Consider the following 5,720-nt stretch of genomic DNA (forward strand, 5'->3'; position numbering starts at 1 on the left):
CTTCATAATCTTGGATTAGGCAAAGGCTTCTAAAGCTATAAGACAAAAAACATATACGACAATAGAAAAGTATATAGATAAATTGAACTTCATCAAAATTAAGATCTTTTGTGCTTCAAAGAATACCACCAGGAAAGCATAAAGAATGGAAGAAGATATTTGCAAATCGTATATTTAAGGGACTTGTACCTAGATTATATGAAAAACTCATACAACATAACAATAAAAAAATGAATGACCCAATTTAAAAATGGACAAAGGATCCAAGCAGACATTTCTTCCAAAGAAGATATGCAAATGGTCATTAAGCAAATGAAAGGTACTCAATGTCTTTAGTCACTAGAGAAATTAAAATCAAAACCACAATGAGGGGCACCTGGCTGGCTCAGTGGGTGGGGCGTGCAATTTTTGATCCCAGTGTCATGGGCTCAAGCCTCACATTAAGTGTAGAGATTACTTAAAAATAAAATCTTAAAAAAAAAAAAACACCATAAGATCCTACTTCACACCCACCAGGATGGCTATAATCAAAAAGACATAATAACAAGTGTTGGTGAAGATGTAGAGAAATTAGAACCCTCATACACTGCTGGTGAGAACGTAAAATAGTATAGCTGCTTTGGAAGACAGTTTGGCGGGTCCTGAAAAGATTAAACATAGAGTGACCATATAATCTGGCAATTCCACTCCTAGATGGAATAGCTGAAAAAAATGAAAACGTATATCCACACAAACACTTGTATGTAAATGTTCATAGTAACATTGTTCTTAATAGCCAAAAGTGGAAACAACCAATCGATTCATAATAACCAATCAATTCAATCAATTCATAGTAGCCAATCAATTCAATCAATAAAATAGCCAATCAATTCAACCAATTCATAATAGCCAAAAGTGGAACAACTGATAAGTGGATAAACAAAGGTGTATATCCATTCCATGGACTATTATTCAGCAATAAAAATGGATAAAGTACTGATGCCCACTGCAGCATGGATGAACCTTGATGAAATTATCCTCAGCGCAAGAAGCCAGATTACTAAGGGCTAAAATTATATGATTATAAGTATGATATGATTTCTTTTGTATGAAATGTCCAGAACAGGCAGATCTCTATGGACAGAAAGCAGATCAGTGATCAGTAGTTGCTTGGAGCTGAGGGTTTGGGAGAAATAAGGGATAAGTGCTGATTGGTAGAAAGTTTCTTTTTGGGGTGACAAAAAGGCTTTACCTTGACTGTGGTGATGGTTGTAGAACTCTTTTAATATATTAAAAACCATTGATGGGGCGCCTGGGTGGCTCAGTCGGTTAAGCGTCCGACTTCAGCTCGGGTCACGATCTCGCGGTCCGTGAGTTCGAGCCCCGCGTCGGCCTCTGGGCTGATGGCTCGGAGCCTGGAGCCTGCTTCAGATTCTGTGTCTCCCTCTCTCTCTGCCCCTCCCCCGTTCATGCTCTGTCTCTCTCTGTCTCAAAAATAAATAAACGTTAAAAAAAAATTAAAAAAAATAAAAACCATTGAACTGTACACTTTAAATGAATGAATTATATGGTCTATACAAGTTGCATACACAAATGAATTCAGATTAAAAAAGAAGTGATGGAAAACTGAATAAGAACTGAATAAGAACAGTAATATGCCAAGGTCAATGTCCTGGTTTTGAAACTATACTACAGCCAAATAGGATATCACTAGTGGCGGGGAGTGAGGTGAAGGGTACACGGGACTCTCTGTACTAATTTTACAGTGTCCTGCGAGCCCATAATCATTTCAGGATAAAAGTTTTAAGATAAAATAGAATTTTCCAAAATCAGAATGCTCTCTCTCCTGAGAAATGATGATTTCTCCATTGCTAGAGTTTTAAAAATGTTGTGACTCTGAATCAGGATCACAAAAAATATATAGTTCGTTCGTTCATTCATTCGAGGGCTGGTGATCAATAAGGCTTTTCTAGGGCAAATTTGGACCAGCTGCTATACAAGCCTAGGTACCCCTCCTCTATTTCCTAGGCCTGCAATGTGTGATCTGGAATGTGGAATTCTCCCAAAGGGCCTGGAAGGGCCACTTGTCCTCAGGGTTCGAAGGCTGACACAATATCTCAGTTCAGCTCTCTCTGAGCAAACCCTTCTCAGTTCAGCCCCAGCTCTTAGGTAATGAAGCTGGGAGTGGTGGGGTGTGGGGAGCAGCTCTCTCCAGAAGCATCTCTGATAAGAAACAGAGCGACTTCCCGCTCCAGGAGCCATGTGAAGATAGAGACTGAGTCTTACTCTTGAATATCCCCTGCCTAGTGCTTTGCCCAAAACAAGAGAACTGGCTTGTGGATACAGACCTCTTGAAGTTCCCTCTTGAAGCCAGTGGGTCTCAAGTCTGACTACACGTTAGAGCTCTGAAAACATGTTCTATATCCAGAGCAGTTAAATCAGATGTTTTTGTTTTCCTTGCTTTCCTATTTCATAGCATCCTCAATGTCATTCTTACATCAGGCTCAGTGATGAGCTTCTGAGGGATGTTTCTGACGATGACCTTCAGTAGAGAGCAGCACCCATCAGTCCCGAGGAGGGTTTGCTTAAACATGATGTCAACTCGATATCCAGTTTGGGGCTTATCTAAGCTTCCACCAGTTTATTTTATCTATTTTATTTATTTATTATTTAAAAAAAATTTTTTAACGTTTATTTATTATTGAGAGACAGAGAGAGACAGAGCATGAGCATGGGGGGTGGGGCAGAGAGAGGAGGAGACACAGAATCCGAAACAGGCTCCAGGCTCTGAGCTGTCAGCACAGAGCCCGACACAGGGCTCGAATTCACAAACCGCGAGATCATGACCTGAGCCGAAGTCAGACACTTAACTGACTGAGCCACCCAGGCACACCTATTTTATCTATTTTAATGTACGTGTTAGCAAGCCCTCTTGCTCAACTATAAACCCCAGCTGTTAAAGCCAGAAGTAGACAGGACCGCTTAACTCATGCTCTAACTGCAACCCATTGTTCTTATTTCTTATTGCACTTTCTTGAGGCATTGAAGAAGATGTTTTGCAGTGACCAGAACATTCCAACTGCCGTGTCAGGAAAGCCCTGATAGCAACGGAATGCCTAGAAGACCACACCATCCACGTCCCCGCCCCTGCCTACGATCCCATGCTGAACACACACTACCATCCCCTGCTGTGGTCACTTTCTCTCTGCCTGCTCTCTTGCACCTCCCCCTGCTCCCAGCACCTGAAATCTCTCTCTCTTTCTCTTTTCCAAACCCTTGTCTCTTGAGTTATTGGCTTCTCTTGTGACAGGCTTATCCGAGTTTGGTCAGCAACAGGGTTGGCAAACCCAGCCAGGAGCTATGTGTCCAGCTCCCTGGGTTCTCCAGGACAGGGCAGTTCAGCTTGCCAGCACCAGGGCTCACCTGCTCATTTCCTGAGTTAGTGGCTGTGATAGGTCATTGGGTAACACTTACACATAGAAAGCATAAGCCCCAAATACCAAAAGTGGTACAGTGAGAAGGAAGTCTACTTCCCACCTTGGCTCCCCAGAGGCCACCGTTTGTACCAGCTCATGTTTCTTCCCAGACAACACACCCGTATAACCTTAGTAGAGATGCATCTTACAACTCTCGTGTGCTTTGGTGTGTTGTAAATCATTCTGAAAAGAAAGATACATTTAGGAGTGACAGTAAAACCTTGGATTGCGAGTAACTGTTCTGCGAGTGTTCCGCAAGACGAGCAAACGTTTCTAATAAATTTCAGTTTGATGAAGGAGCGGTGTCTCGCAATACGAGTAGTATGTGTCGCCGAAGGTCACGGGATCACAACTGAGCCGAAGGTGCTTGGAATTCGCTTTGATACACAAGTGCTTTGGATCACAAGCATGTTTCCGGAATGAATTATGCTCGCAAACCACGGTTTTACTGTACTGCACTCTATCTACTTCACAGTGTATATTTGCCTGGTAAAAAGCTCTGTTTCTCAAACTTATTTGAACCCAGAACTCTTCTTTTGGAGAAGAGTCTTTTTTTTTGGAGAGAGAGAGAGAGAAAGGGCACAAGTGAGTGAGGGGCAGAGAGAGAGACAGAGAGAAGTGGGGCTCACCTGGGGCTCGTGATTTTTTACCTGATGCGGGGCTCGTGCTCACTTGAGGAAGATTCTTAAAGACATTTTCTAGTACTGGCATTTTCTGACACCACATATAGGAGAATGCTCATGTGGCAGGGTCCTGTTTGATAAATTAGCGCATGTCTTCATTCCTGGTCATTCCTGGGCCTTTTGACCTTTCCCCTAATAGGGCATTGGCATAGCATTCTGGGCTCACGACCCCAGAGAAAGGAGGAGTACAGCAACACAAAAAAATGTCCATTCTGGATTTCTGACTTTCAGATTACATCCTTGGGACAACAGGATGAGAGATAAAGCCTTTGAGTTTCAAAAGTCAAAGCCCTAAGGGGCTCGGGGCCGGCAATTTATGACAGAAGTTACAGATTTGGATGGCTGTAAGGGAATAACTTTTTCCCTGCCTTAGGAGACCCTCTGAATTGAGGAAGGGAGAAAAATATCAGAACAAGATTAGGCACCGGTGAGTGTCCCAGAGAAGGGGAGGACATGATAGAATCCCCAGAGAAGTTTGCTACCTCCCCTTGGTAACTCCGAGGGGAAACCAAACCCCACGGGGAAGTCCCAAGTCCAGGATGGCACAAAGTGTCTTAATGAGAACTGGGTTTTGCCGCACCGGGTAGAAACTCCACAATAAGGGATTTATACACTTTGAAATTTCCTTTATCTTTAAACAAATTGTTTTAATTCCAATATAGTTCACACACAATGTTATATTCGTTTCAGGTGTACAATCTAGTGATTCTGCACTTGCATACATCACCCAGTGGTTGTCACTGAAGGTGCCCTCCTTCATCCCCACCACCTGTTTCCTCCAGCCCCCCACCTCCCTCCTCTGCTAACCACCAGTTTGTTCTCTACAGTTAAGATTCTGGGTTTTTTGGTCTCTCTTCCCACCCCCATCCCTCGTTCACTTGTTTTGTTCTTAAATTCCACATGAGTGAAATCAGATGGTATTTGTCTTTCCCTAACTGGCTTATTTCACTTAGCATTATACTGTCTAGATCTGTCCATAAAAATATGAAACCCTTCATGAATTTGCATATGTCATCTTGGCTCAGGGGCCATGCTAATCTTTGCATGGTTTCCAATTTTAGTTCTGATTTTTAGTATATCAAAGCGAACACTAAAACTTATTTCTCGTTAACGTAAATCCATCCAGGGCTAGAAGCGTGCTCCACATTGTGAAGAACCCGGGTACCTCCATGTTGTTGCTTTGTCTCCCAAGGCCTCAGCATCAGATTTCCAGTTCTGGGCAACAGGATCGAGGAAGAGACAGTGAAAAGACAAAGGGAACCCACATGCTGTTTCCTAAGAAAGGTCTATGGAAGCTCCCATATATTTCTATCACATTCGTTTCACAGGAAGTTACTCGCCTGGTGTTATGGGTTGAATTATGTCCCTCACAAAGATACGCTGAAGTCCTAACCCCCATACCTGTGAGTATGACCTCATTTGGAAATAAGATCTTTGCAGATGTAATCAGTTTAAGATGAAGTCATTAAGGGTTGGCCCTAATCCAATATGACTGATGTCCTTGTAAGAAGAGAGAGAGACACGGACACTGGGAGAAGACAACATGTGATGCTGGAGACAGATGTGGCTTTCAAGTGGGATT

General features: G+C 42.7%; 1 non-coding gene across 1 annotated transcript; it reads right to left on the reverse strand.

Annotated features, from left to right (window-relative positions):
• Positions 1-5,116: 5,116 nt before the first annotated feature.
• On the reverse strand, positions 5,117-5,218 carry LOC113603106 (U6 spliceosomal RNA). Its single transcript, XR_003424660.1, has one exon. It is a non-coding gene; the product is annotated as a U6 spliceosomal RNA (small nuclear RNA).
• Positions 5,219-5,720: the final 502 nt, after the last annotated feature.

The sequence above is a fragment of the Acinonyx jubatus genome, chromosome A2 (assembly GCF_027475565.1).
Source record: "Acinonyx jubatus isolate Ajub_Pintada_27869175 chromosome A2, VMU_Ajub_asm_v1.0, whole genome shotgun sequence".
Classification (NCBI taxonomy): Eukaryota; Metazoa; Chordata; class Mammalia; order Carnivora; family Felidae; genus Acinonyx; species Acinonyx jubatus.